Source organism: Pseudonaja textilis, chromosome 1 (assembly GCF_049901715.1).
Source record: "Pseudonaja textilis isolate UNSWEBS1 chromosome 1, rPseTex1.2, whole genome shotgun sequence".
NCBI lineage: Eukaryota > Metazoa > Chordata > Lepidosauria > Squamata > Elapidae > Pseudonaja > Pseudonaja textilis.
The window spans coordinates 264,867,814-264,882,055 of record NC_141990.1 but is presented as its reverse complement, the minus strand read 5'-3'; the positions used below and the strand labels follow the sequence as shown (position 1 = coordinate 264,882,055).

The following is a 14,242-nucleotide window of genomic DNA, read 5'->3' as shown; positions in this document are numbered from 1 at the left end:
TTGGCCACATCTCTTTAGAATTTTCTTAAAACATGATAACCAAAACCAAACATAGCATTGAAAGCTGTTTTTGACCAATGCAGAATCAAGTGGAATTATTACTTTGGAAATACTTCTATTGAGTCAGCGTAAACCTGTATGTGCATTTTTGGCAGCCACATCACACTAATGACTGGTATTCAATTTGTAATAAACTCAGAGGTGGTATTCAGCAGGTTCTGAACAGTTCTGGAGAATCGGTAGGGGAAATTTTGAGTTTAGAGATTTTTGCCCTCCTGGAAGCTCAAAGAAAGCTTCTGGAGCCCGGGGAAGGCAAAAATGCCCGCCCACCATGGTGCAGGTGGCCAATTAGGCCACACCCACCATGGTCGCACCCACCCAGCAACCAGGTAGAGAACTGGTTGCTACATTTTTTGAAGCCCACTCCTGCCTAGATCCTGTGCATGCACAAATGAATCTTCGCTCACTGGCATACACCAATACTTCAGGACGATTTTCATCCAACACAGCATACATGCACACTTTAAATCCATAAATACACTAAGGCAGAAGCTTGTTCACTCCAAGGATAAAACACCCAGACACAAACTGAGCAACATGGTATACGCAGTGCGTGAGCCATGTGCAGATCTGTACATTGGGGAAACAAAACAACCACTTCATAAATGCATAGCACAACATAGGAGAACAAATGCATCAGGACACAATTCAGCAGTCCATCTGCATTTAAAAGACAAAGGCCACTTTTTGAAGACAGCAATGTCCACATTTTGGACAGAGGGGACCACTGGTTTGAAAGAGGGAACAAAGAGGCCATCCATGTCAGCCCTCTCTTAACAGAGCGGGAGGGATCCAACATCATCTATCTCCAGTCTACAACAGTCCTTTCAACAATTCCAAGAAGGCTCCAAACCCATTTGCACTAATCAGGTAATTCTGAGGGCACGGATAAACCTCCAAGTAGCCTCAACAACTCTAAAATAATGCAAATGACCAGCTGTCTGCAAGGAATATAAATCGCCCCATTCCTCCCATCCAGTCAGAGCTGAAGAAGCTTCTTGGATGAAAAGCAAAATGTCTTCAAAGAGAAAAAAGAAAGTCCAATTGCCTCTTGAAAAAAGCACTTTTGGGGTGTCTATTGGGAGTCTCAATCATCTAAGTCATGGTTGTCCCAAAGGTGCTTTTCCATAAGGCAAAGCCTTATGGGAAAGCCTAGTGGGGAATCCCACCATTCAGTCAGAACTGAAGAAGCTTTATAGATGAGAAGCAAAATATTTTCAAGGAAAAAAAAACAAGAAAGTCCAGTTGCCCTTTTGAAAAGCACCTTGGGCTATTGCTATCTAAGTTTCTTATTAAGGTCTTTTTTAAATCTGATTTCTCATAACAGTCATGAGCTCATAACAAGGCAGAATTATACAATTGGGCTGAAAAATAATATATAAATATTCTAGAAGAAAATATGATTTTTTTAAAACTGTCATATACAATATTGATTCCTGCTATGAAATGTATTACTTCAACTCTAAAACAAAGTATATAAATTCAAATTACCTTGCTACATTTGAAATAAATATATTCACATTAGAATTGTTTACAGATAACTAAACAATATAGTGCATACATTATAATTAAACTAATGCACATTATCCTTAAGATAATCATTACAAATCTCTTGGAGCATAGTTGAAACATTAGAAAATTAACAAAGTAAATCTCATACTATCAGTTTATATATTAATTGGGATTCATTTAACAGTTTTCCTGCTTGTCCACTTGGGGGCACTGATATTATATATTCAACATGTCTCTTGTTTATTCTAAGATATGATTGATCAATTTAAACCAATGTCACTTATACAAAAGCAACCACTCCAGAGATTTATTCTATTAACCAATACCAGCTTCTAAAAAAGTCTTTCAAGGTACAGATTTACATTTTCTAATGGCATTAACTTTCCCAAGTTAAAAAATAAGACACTGAAACAGCTAATCTATTACTTTTTCTTCTTATTAAACACTGCTTTTAGCAAATGGATGCCAGAATTACATCTTGGTAGGTATGAAAGAAAAAAAAATCACATGATTTTATCTTCATAAAATAGGTTCAATAATAGCATACCCAGATCTGAAACCAGCATTCAAAAGAAATAATCTCCAGAATAAATCTAATTTTAGCTTAACAAACATACCTTTTTCTCAGAATCAAAGGAAATGCCCATTAGAAATTTAAATATCTACCCCTAAAATCTTTACCAGAATTTTTGTATAGATGGAATATCTATTGGTAGCATTTTATTCATAAACCCAAATGGGCAGGCATCTGTTCACATGCTTTAGAGACTAAAATTTCTTTATCTCCTTTTTATGTAGATTTTCTTTGGTTATAGCAGATTTCTTATGCTAACGGCACACTGAATGTGAATGTAACTTTGATCTCTTCTGGTATAACTCTCAATGCACTGTAACCTTCCAATGTAACCTTTTCTCCCTTTGCAGTAAATCATTCTTTGAAAACCATATCTTTCTCAAGGACATTTATAATCACTATGATTATTATCTCCTCCCTACAAGTAAGGCAGTGGGTCAAATTGTTAAACCAGATTCATAACCAAGCACATACTTGCATTTCAAAGCAAACAATCCAGCATTTCAAAGCAAATAGCTAAGTATTTCCCCAGGAAGTGGTGAAGCTTTGAAATTACATTATCTGTTTTCTTTATCTGTGGTAAAACAGTTGCTTTGTCTTTAGCAAATATCTCTCTACTTTGCTGTATATAAGAAGTGACAACTTTTAGCTGGCAGTCTTCTTTCTCGGTGCAGAGTTCAGTGACTCATTGTAGCTTATCAAATTTAATTTTTTTAAAAAATTATTGGATCTACTCCAATTTTTGGTTTTCCTTGCAAGTGATTTTTTTCCACACCTTTGGACAAACTGTTTTGTTAAAAAAAAAAAAAAACCAAAATGAGAATGTTTTGAATTTATTCCTTCCTATTCTTGGAAGAAATATCCTTCTGGGTTCAGTTCCAAGTGGGGAAAAAGACACTGTAATTATGGAAGTTGCTTGGAAAGAAGGTTTAATGGTGAATAGGACCACATGGCTAGGTGAAGGGGGGAAGGGCGAGATGCTGAGAATGCCAGAGTTTTATACCCTCTGTTGGGCCCACCTTAGTGTTTCCTGTTCCTGTATAAGAAATGTATCCCATTGGCTGTCAGACTCCCAGGGGGCGGGGGTCTCAGCTAACTTTGTAGGCTTTGTCTATGTCCCAGGTTTGTTTGAGTGCTGGCTGATGTAATCTTCCCAGATGCCATGTGGTGAGATGGGTTGAGGGTTAATCCTATCTGTTGTTATGTAGAATAGACTGGCTCAGGCCTTAATGGCCTATTGACAAAGGTGCGGGGGGTGCTGAGTTTCTGCCTCTCTGAGTTTCTACTTCTCTTTTAGGGAAATATTCTGTCTGTTTACTATATCCTAAAATATTTCATTTTTCTAGGAGAGGGGTGGGTGCTAACTTCCTACACTATCAAGCTCCCTAATCACATTTTACACCCAAATGTTTTACTATGAAAAAGTATGAGAATATAAAAAAAGATCTTCAGCATTGTTTGTGAAAAAAAGTCTTAATCAGAGTTCATGAGGAAGGTCAACTTCCCTCTTTCGGAGTTCAACACTTCTAAATGTCAGAAACATTGATATCTGAATGATGAAACACTCAGTATGTACATGGCACAATGGACATCCCTTCTTGAATGCCTTGTGCTCAAAATCTTATTAATAAGGAGCTACCGAAGCCCATTTTTGTTTTTATGAAAACTGTCTTGCATGTTCTATTAATATCAGCAATTTTCATCAATACCGATAATTTACATTAAAGAATCTTGATTTTCCAAATCAAATTGGAGCATAGACTGATGGATGTAACAGAGATTAACTTCTTAATATACATATTAACCCATCCAGTAACCCAAGACAAGACTGATCTTCTGTTGACCTTAATTTACAAGATCCAGTTTCTTTTTAAAAGTATAATATGCTAATCAGCCCAATTCAGCAATAAGTAACTGATATAAATTTTAGATACCATAATCACAACTAATAAATGTAAAATGTTTGCTATTATCACTGCATCATCAACTTATATTTATCACTAACTAATAATGGGGAAGGGATAGGAAGGAGAGAGAGTAAGAAAGTGAGATAAGAGAGGAAGTGGCTCTAGCTACAATCTTTTCTTTTATATATATTGAGAGCATTTGCACCAAGACAAATTCCTTGTGTGTCCAAATCATACGTGGCCAATAAAGAATTCTATTCTATTCTATATTCTATTCTATTCTATATGATACCACCTTTAACACTTCTAAATGACAGGATTAAGCCTGGGAATCAGAGACAATAATGCCTGAGTGATGAAATATCACAGATGCTGAATATTCTGAAGTGTTCTGGAAAATAATGCGAAAAGCCTTATATAAAGCCAAATAGCCTTCAGACTACTACTTCCTACAGATTCTGTGTTTCACGTATTCAGATAGAATATATGTCCATTAATGGTGTTTCAAAACTATTTATTTAAATTTTATTTATTTATTCAATAAATCAAATTAATTGACTGAGTGAATGAATAAATGAATGTGTATATTAAAATAATCATAAACAGCAGGCAAATACAGCCAATGCATACAATTCAGTATAACTATTGGAGAGGCTCACTACTGCTGAAACTCTAAACACAACTATGTCTTGAAGACTTTCCTCAAGGGAAGAAATGTAGATGCCAATCTAGATACCACAGGAATGATGTTGCAAAGAGAAGGTACTATAGCCGAAAAAGCTCTCTTTTGGGTCCTACTAAGCATTCCTTATTAAATGGGACTCACGGAATACTCTCCTGCCAGATCTGATGGGATATGGATAAATGTAGCAAAGGAGAGACAGTCCCTTAAATATCCCATAAATAGTGACCCCATTCGAAGTCTTGTTATTCAATATAGCAAATCTCCAATATAGTTTCCCTATTCTTGCTTTGATCAATACGTGTGCCCCCTCCTAAAAGAATGAAATATTTTGAGGAATATTAAAAAGGCAGAATATTATATTTTCCCAAAGAGAAAAACAGAGAAACATGTTCTTAAGGGAGACAGAAACCTGTACCAGTCTACCTGACCCCAAGCAGAAATGGAGGAAGCCAGCTTTTAAAAATGCAGATTTGGTAATCCATTCAAGAAAAGATATTTTGAAACTCCAGCTAACAAAGGCAGAATGGCAGGATTAGAAAGCAGCCCCTCACCCAAGATCCAACACAGGACAAAAGCCATTAGGCACAAAAGGAACTGCCCAAAACTCTTTCAGAACACAAGCCCCTTCATCGCACCAGCCCCAAAACAGTCCAAACTTCAAAGTCACAGAAACCCATAAAGATCCATCCACTCATTCAACCATTTTGTCAGCTGTCCAGAATCACATATAGGTGGTGGTTCTGCTTTATAAATAAACCCTTCTTTCCAATCAGTCTCCATTTTTCCAGTGTCGTTCTCCCAGCTTTGAATTGAACCAGATGAATTTTTCCTTCTAAAACTTTCAACCCAAATCATTATTTCATAGATTTCAGTGCTGATGACATCATGTCTGTCAGCTGACCCATGCCTTAATCAGTTACTTATATAAAAATGTGAGTTTGATTAATTGCCATTGTAAAGGATTGTTCTTTTATGTAATTCTACAAATAATTGTCTTTCCTATGCCGATTAATATAACTGGATTCTATGACAATAGAAGAATCCAGAAAATATGGAACATGTTTGCCATGATATATGAATTGTGTACTATATTATTCTAGAGAATCAGAACTTATCTAGAACAAATCAATTCCTGGAAGAATACAACCAGAACTCTAAATTAAGATAATTTACCTTCACCATCTTCTTTATCTAAGTTTTATATCTTAGCCAGAAGGTTATGTGAGCAAGAGTAACTTTTCTGTAATTATTTTGTTACATAGCCAATGACCAGAGTTCACGCTAAGATCTTCCGAACAATTTGTTAGTTTAGAAAAGTCTTTTATAAATCAAGAATACAACTGTTTACGCTGAGATATATTTTCAAATCTTTCTTAATTGGATGTGGAACAGACAAGGCAAGGAAAAATTTCCTTTTGCCTCAAGTACAATATAAATGGCACTAGGATTGTAATTTTATTTTCTATTAAACTGTAAGATTTCTCTGAATACTTTAATTATCATAATGGAATAACTTACAGGTTGATCAGGTTTACAAAAAGACTATATTTCAGAGACTTTTACAGATATTAGTTTACTACATTTATCATCTTAGGAGCCATCATTTTCATCTTCAGTTGCCTACTATAGATGACCCGTGTTCCAACTGACGCTTATGCTTGATCAATTGTGGCATTCCTAAGATAGGAAAACATTTGGAGGACAGCAGAGTAATTCATACTGTAAAAGCAAACGTGTCCCCCTTTGTATTATAGATAAAGGATATGGGAATTTTGCATAAAGACAAGCAGTGAAGTGAACATTCATAACTCCTCCCCCTTCCCCCTCCTGGGAGGTTTTGTTCCTTTATTCCATTAGTCTCTAAGAGTTACAATAACAAAAGCTTCCACAGGTACCACTGCAAATTTTTAACATATATAACCAGCAGCAACAAAGTTAGTCTTTTGATAAAGTGAAATATTATCGTGTACCCCCAAATTTCATACATACTATAGTACTTTTTTCGAAGTATTGTTATGTATTGTTATGGAGGGCCAAGGGAAAAAGCAGGGGCAGGAAGGGAAATGAGCGTGAGAAGAATTTCAATTTGCTAAAAGTGATAGAACATGAAAATAACATAATATGATCAAGCTGAGCAATACATTTTAATACAGATAATCCTCAGTACTCTGAAACCAATTCTATACAATAAAGGTACTTCTAATCTGGTTAGCTTTTAGAACTAAATAGGCTATTTCTTATGTAATGATTTTTCTACTGGTAATAATAAATTGCTGTTACTTCATAGAGGCTGGAGGGCAGAGTGATGCTCCTGTGAGGGATGAACAAACCATGTTGGGAGTATATATCAAATATATATATTTCCAATAACCCACAGCCTAGCTAAAGCAAATAGGTACCATACCTATACTGGGCAGCAAGTGATATAAAAAGATGCCAGAGGCAGTTTAGTGAACAAGAGAAGGCAATGGTAAACCACTCCTGTATTTTTTCCAAGACACCCACATGGAGAGAAAATATAAAATGACTGACAATAAAATGCTGGCCAATAGGCCCCTCAGGTCAAATGGGATTTAATATGCTACTGAAGAAAACCTATATTTAAAAATAAAAAAATATTTTTAAAAAAGAAAACCTGAGGCTCTTTTGGAATATTAATACTGTTTATGACATGGCTAGATTAAAGCCTTTGGGATGTCTAACTGCTGATGCTGGCATACAAAATATGAAAATCCAAAGCTGACATAATTATAGTAGGAACAGAAAACATAAGAAGCCTGAACACAGGATAGAAGTCTATAAATTGACATATTAAACATTAGCAAATTGGGATGCTAAGGAATCAAACACTTTCAGTTAAAAGATCACATGATTTATTATTCAGGACATGAAAAACAAAAAGGAAATTGTGCTGCTTTTATAGTTTAGAAGTGTATAGCAAGAACAATACTTGGTTACAGTGCAATAAATAATAATGATTAGACTTTGTGGGCAACCCTTTATTATAACTACCATTCAGATTTATGTTCCAAACACTAATGCAGAAGAAGTGGAAGCTGATGACTTCTAAGATCAAGCTCAATCTTAAACTGACAGAACATGCAAGCAAAATGCTGCTTGTGATTGGAGACTGAAATGCCAAAGTTGGAAACATGAAAGGAAAATATAGTTGAATTATAGGGCTTAGGAAACTGAAATGAAGCAGGAGAATAAATACTCAATTTCTTCATAGCTAATACTGTCTTCAAACAACAAAATGTTATCTCTATACATAGATATCACCAGATGAAGTATATAGCAATCAAATTAACTGTATTTTTGCTGAAAGAAGAAGAGCTCAATTAAAGTATCAAAGACATGGCCAGTTGCTGACCTGGAACAGATTACAAACTGCTCATGTGCAAGCTCCAAATTAAGCTAAAAAAAGGAGAAAGCCAGTCAGTTTCCATAATATGATCTTAAACATATATCTATCCTTTTCAAAGAGACAATCAGGAATCACTTTTAACATTCTGAATTTCATTAACAGAGAACCAAAGGGATTATGCAACAAATTTAAGGATATATGTGAAAAGAGACCACCAAAGATGAAGAAACAGATGAAAGCAAACTGGACATCAGAAAAAAAAGCGTAGAAACTGCCAAGAAGAAAACAGAAGCCAAAGCCAAGAAACACAAAACTCTCAGAAAGGAAGTATTTCAGAGAGCTGTTAGAAGTGACAAGAAGCAATATTACAACAGCCGTAAAGACTCAGAAGAAGGAAACAAATGAGGCCAAACAAGGAACGCCTTTTAACCTTGCGTTCAGTGGTGCTATTCTACCAGTTCGGCTTGGTTCTGGCATACCAGTAGCGCCAAAGATCAGCGGAGACCGAATCAGTTCTCTCTGAGCAGCTGCTGTTGGCCCCCACACCCGCCCGGGCTCCCATACTGATCTTTATTCCCTGCTTTTGAAGTGCAGCTGCTTTGCGCAACACAGCAGATTGCCGCGTGTCAGCTGCTGAAGTGACAGGGAGAGTGCAGGATTGCAGGAGGCGAGTCGGAAAGCCTCTGCGCCTGCACAAAGTGCGTATTTGGGGGGCACACGCAAAGTGTGTGCGCACACATAAAGTGCACCCACCAAGCCATGCCCACTGAACCAGTGCTAAACTATTTTGAAACTCACCACTACTTGTATTGGTATAATAAAAGAGGCTAATAGACATATGGCTGCCCTCTTGCAGTGTCTAGAGGTTGTGGGAGCCTGGATGGGTGACAACAGGCTTCAACGGAATCCTGGAAAGACAGATAACAAATAATCAGAGTTGGAAGGGACCTTATAGATCATCTAGTCCACCCCACCACCCCCCAAGCAGGAGACCCTACACCATTTCTGAAAAATGGCAGTCCAATCTCTTCTCGAAAGTCTCAAGTGATGACACAACTTTCGAGGGCAAGCTGTTTCATTGGTTGATTGTTCTCACTATCAGAAAGTTTCTCCTTATTTCCAGGTTAAATATCTCCTTGTTCAGTTTCCATCCATTGTTCCTTGTCTGGCCTACAGGTGCTTTAGAAAATAGCTTGACCCCTTTGTGGCAGCCCCTCAAATATTGGAAGACTGCTACCATGTCTCCTCTAGTCCTTCTCTGTACTTTTTCTAGAGTCTCAACATCTTTTTTTATAATGTGGTGAACAAAACTCGATGCAGTACTCTAGGTGTGGTCTTACTAAGGCTTTATAGAGTGGTATTAGTACCTCACTTGATCTCGATTGTATCCCTCTGTTAACGCAACTTAGGATTGCATTAGCTTTTTTGGCTGCTGCTGCACACTGCTTGCTCATATTTAGCTGGTTGCCCACTAAGACTCCAAGATCCCTCTTGCAGTTACTGCTATTGAGCCTGGTTTCACCCAGTCTACATGTGCAATTTTGGTTTTTCTTGTCTAAGTATAGGACTTTATTTTTCTCTACATTGAATTTCATTTTGTTAGATACAGCCCAGTGTTCTAGTCTGTCAAGATCCATCTGGATCTTGAGCCAGTGGTGGGATTCAAATTTTTTTACTACCAGTTCTGTGGACGTGGCTTGGTGGGCGTGGCGCAGAAAGGTACTGTAAAATCTCCAGTCAGAGGTGGTATTTGCCAGTTCTCTGGACTATTCAAAATTTCCACCACTGGTTCTCCAGAACTGGTCAGAACCCTGCTGAATACCACCTCTGTCTTGAGCCTAGCTTCTCGGGTGTTAGCTATTCCTGCCAGCTTAGTATCATCTGCAAATTTGGTAAGTTCCCCTTCTCTTCCCTTATCTAAGTCGTTAATGAAGATATTGAAGAGTACTGGGCTTAAGACAGAACCTTGTGGCAACCCACTGCTTACTTCCCTCCATGTAGACGTAGACCCATTAAGGACTACTTGTTGAGTATGGTTTGTTAGCCAGTTGCAAGTCCATCTAGTGATGGTGCTATTATTCCACTTTTTCCTAGCTTACTAAGAAGTAGGCTGTGGTGTACTTTGTTGAATGCCTTGCTGAAATGTCAATATATTATGTCCACAATATTTTGCTGGTCTACTAATTTAATCACTGTGTTGAAGAATGAAATAAGATTGGTTTGGCATGATCTGTTTTTAACAAACCCATGCTGATTGCTAATTATTATTTACTTGTTTCTAATTGGTCAATAGATTCCTGGGTCTGTTTTTTTTTTCCTTTTTTGAAGATGGGAACCACATCTTCTCTTTTCCAGTCCTCTGGTAGTTCCCCAGTGCTCCAGGATTTTTGAAAGATATGGTGTAGTGGTTCTGAGTTGACCTCTGCCAGCTCCTTTAGAATTCTGGGATGTAATCCATCAGGCCCTGGTGATTTGTGTTCATCAAGATCAGGCAGGTGTTCTCTTACTAGTTTTTTGCTTATTTTAACTTTTATTTCTGGTCTGTCTTTTACAGTTATGTTTTTGGTGGGTTGAGATATAGTTTCTTTTTGCATGAAGACCAATACAAAGAATGAGTTAAGCACTTCTGCTTTCTCTCTGTTGCCTGTTACTTCCTTGCCATCTTCTCTCTTTAGTAGACCAACTGTTTCCTTGATTTTTTTTCTTGTTATTTATATGTTGGAAGAAACTTTTTTATTATCTTTGAGTTTTGTTGCAAGTCTGTGTTCGTTCTGAGCCTTTGCTTTCCTGACTTCGTCTTTGCAGATTCTGGCTATCTGCTGATATTCTGCCTTAGTTGTATGTCCTTCTTTCCACTTTTTGTACATGTCCTTTTTTTCTTTCAATTTGCCAGAGAGATCTTTGTGCAGCCATGCTGGTTTCTTCTTGGATTTCTTGTTTTTCTTTCTCAGTGGTATTGTGCTGCTATGGACTTCTATGATTGTACTTTTCAGAGTTTCCCAAGATTCTTGAGTTGTTTGCCCCTTTAGGATTTTCATCCATGGAATCATTCCTAAATTCTCTCTGAGTTTATTAAAATCAGCTCTTTAAAATCCAAGGCACTCGTGTCATTATGTTCTATTGCTTGTGTTTGTGTTATGTTGAATTCTAGTATGACATGGTCACTCTCACCCAAGGTTCCTGCAGTTTCAACTCCATCACTTCTTCTCTGTTTGTAAGAATTAAGTCCAGTATGGCTGTCCCTCTAGTTCCATCCTCCACCTTTTGAACAACAAAGCTGTCAGGTAGATTGGTTAGGAACTTATTTGATTTTTCACTTGGTGCAAAATTAGTTTTCCAATTGATATCAGGATAATTGAAGTCCCCCATTACTATTGTTGTGTGTTTCCTGCATATGTTTGTTAGTCGGTTGGCAAAAAGGACATCTATTTTTTCTGCTTGATTGGGTGGCCTATAATATACCCCTATGACCATGTCATTCCAAATATTTTTTATTTTTATTTTTATTTGTCAATTGCTTACTAGATAATAGGTATAAGTAAAAAGATAGTTACGAATACATGGATACATATAAAAAAAATAAAAAATATATATAAAAGAAACAATAGGACAGGGACGGTAGGCACGTTAGTGCGCTTATGCACGCCCCCTACAGACCTCTTAGGAAAGGGATGAGGTCAATAGTAGACAGTCTTAAGGTTAAACTTTTTGGGGTTTGGGGGAAAATATAGAGTCAGGTAGAGTATTCCAGACATTGACCACTCTGTTGCTGAAGTCGTATTTCCTGCAATCAAGTTTGGTGCGATTAACCTTTAATTTGCATCTATTGTTTGCTCTTGTGTTGCTATGGTTGAAGCTGAAGTATTCATTGACAGGTAGGACATTGCAATATATGATTTTATATACTATGCTTAGATCGGACTGAAGGCGGCGTAGTTCTAGGTTTTCTAGGTCTAGAATTTCGAGTCTGGTGGCATAAGGTATTCTGCAACAAGTAGAGGGGTGGAGAACTCTTCTTGTAAATATTTCTGGACTTTCTCAACTGTGTTAATATCAGATACGTAATGTGGGTTCAGGCTGTATTTTATTTTCTAAATTTTTTTGCCAATATGTAGGACAGAGCATTTATTTGTTGAAATTTGAAGTTGCCATTTGTTTGACCGTTCTGATACATAGTCAAGGTCTTGACTATGTCAACTAGACTATCAATCTAGTTGTTCTTGATATGATCACAAAGGTCATTTATATAGAGTATGAAAAGAGTTTGTCCTAGAACACTGCCTTGGGGGACACCACTGTTGACAGGTACAGAATTTGATAGGACGCTCCCAATTTTACCATTTGTTGTCTGTTTGACAGGAATGCTTCTATCCAGTTATGCAGGCGTCCAGAGATACCGTAAGATTTTAGTTTTAGGAGTAGTTTGTCGTGTACCACTGAATCAAAGGCTTTACAGAAGTCTATGTAGATTGCGTCTATTGCTGTGCCCTGATCGAGTTGTGTAGTCCATATGTTTCTGCAGTGTAATAGTTGCAGATTACATGATAGTTTTTTCCTAATACCAAATTGTTTATGAGAGAGTAGTTTGTTTGTTTCTAAGTAAATAGCCATGTCAGACCAAATAGCTTTGAATGGATGGAACTTTGAGATTCAGGACTTTAACATATTTAGTTCTGGATGAGATTACACTAACCCAGACAGATCTGTTGTGCAACTTAGGAGTTCTCCTGGACTCATGACTCCTGCTCAAAAAGCAAGTGGCAGTTGTAGAATTACCTTGGGCAGCTATGTCATACCCCATTCCCTCAATTTTCTAGTAAGTTTCCAATTGGCTAATGTGATCTATTCTTACAGAGTTTTTTTTACATCATAAGCATTCTTTTTGTGTCTTCTTTAGTTCATAAACAAAATATGAAGTAATATAGAATGAAACCATTTCAATTACTTATCATGAGTAAATGTAGGACAAACTCTTGACTCAGTTCATAAGTTTTGAGAGTTCATGGAACATATTTAGTTAGTTTTGGGACACTGGTTAAAATGCTGGATGTTTTCTCCCTAGGGAAGTAATTGCAGATGGCTGTAACTACTTATTAACATTTGGCACAAATATCCATCCACCTATTCACAATCCCCCATAGAGATGGGGAAAGAAAAAACAAATTGTTTGTCATAGTTCTTCAAGTATTTTTCCATAATACAGCAATCTATTTTGCAAAGCTAAGCTATAAAGATGATGCACAAATCAAATTCCAGCTCCCACATTGACTAGTATTAGCTACACTTGAATTATCATATGTACTTGTGTTCAACAGTTACTATCAGGATGGACTGATTTAAAACAAGGAAACCATCACTGCTTAAATCAGAGAAAAGCACTATTTTGATTTTTTTATTTCTAACCAAACTTATCCCTTGTAGAACTTGCATTTTTCTTAAACAAATCTGATCACTAAAATGGAAAAATGTATAATTTTATATCAAATAGTGAATGCTTTGTAGTAATAATCCTTTCTAATATATATAGTATACATTACCTTTGTCAGACTGCAACTGCAGTTCATTAGGAATCTTCACTATTGTTTTTTCTAAGTTCTCCTCTAATCCTTTGTTTTCTAGGTTTTTTTCTCTTAATCAATTCCTAATCTTTGTTTGGCTTAACTTACCACCTAAGTATAGAACAATAACAATCCACGCAGACCTGTGACTTTAATTAGAAAGTGTAGATTCCACAATTTTTTAAAAAAAAAAATCAAAAGGAGTTTTATGTTGCAATATATTTTTTCATGCACTAATAAACAGAAATAACTGCCCAGGTTTGATTGGTATGTAATCAAGTGAGACCTTGATAATATTGGATGGGGGCACATCCAATGCTTTGGGGGTACATCTAAAGCATCCAATTGAACGAAACATATTTCTAAAATATGAAATAGCATTAAAACCATCAAATACAAAAATGATAGATTTTTCCACCAAATTGCTACCTGCAGATGAACTGCAGCATTACAGCTCAGGAATTTGAGAATTTTTAAAAAGTTTACTGGTTGAAACCAAGCCATAAATTTCAATATAATCACCAACTGGCAATCACATTGACTCAGATGTTTTATAATAATATATGTTTATAGTTACAA

General features: G+C 36.5%; 1 protein-coding gene across 50 annotated transcripts in view; it reads right to left on the bottom strand.

Annotated features, from left to right (window-relative positions):
* FUT8 (fucosyltransferase 8) overlaps nucleotides 1-14,242 on the bottom strand; it is an 88,088-nt gene that overhangs the window by 46,664 nt on the left and 27,182 nt on the right. For 17 of the 50 annotated variants that reach the window (XM_087921599.1, XM_087921622.1, XM_087921597.1 and 14 more), the window contains one exon: nucleotides 8,904-9,013. The exons of 18 other annotated variants lie outside the window; for them this stretch is intronic. The gene's annotated coding sequence lies outside the window, so the exon portion shown is untranslated. Of the gene's footprint in view, nucleotides 1-8,903; nucleotides 9,014-13,642; nucleotides 13,775-14,242 lie in introns of all 50 variants that reach the window. 15 more of the 50 variants (XM_087921596.1, XM_087921618.1, XM_087921598.1 and 12 more) reach the window with 1 other exon arrangement.